A 290-nucleotide genomic window follows, 5' to 3' on the forward strand; every position below is an offset into this window, starting at 1 on the left:
CCGCCCGCTACCGCAACGCTTCATACATCACCGCCCGCTTCCGCAACGCTTCATACATCACCGCCCGCTAACGCAACGCTTCATACATCACCGCCCGAATCCGCAACGCTTCATACATCACCGACCGCTACCGCAAGGCTTCATACATCACCGCCCGCTACCGCAACGCTGTATACATCACCGCCCGCTACCGCAACGCTTCATACATCACCGCCCGCTACCGCAACGCTTCATACATCACCGCCCGCTACCGCAACGCTGCATACATCACCGCCCGCTACCGCAACGCT

Source organism: Rhincodon typus, unplaced genomic scaffold (genome assembly GCF_021869965.1).
Source record: "Rhincodon typus isolate 14 unplaced genomic scaffold, sRhiTyp1.1 hic_rhity00000061, whole genome shotgun sequence".
Classification (NCBI taxonomy): Eukaryota; Metazoa; Chordata; class Chondrichthyes; order Orectolobiformes; family Rhincodontidae; genus Rhincodon; species Rhincodon typus.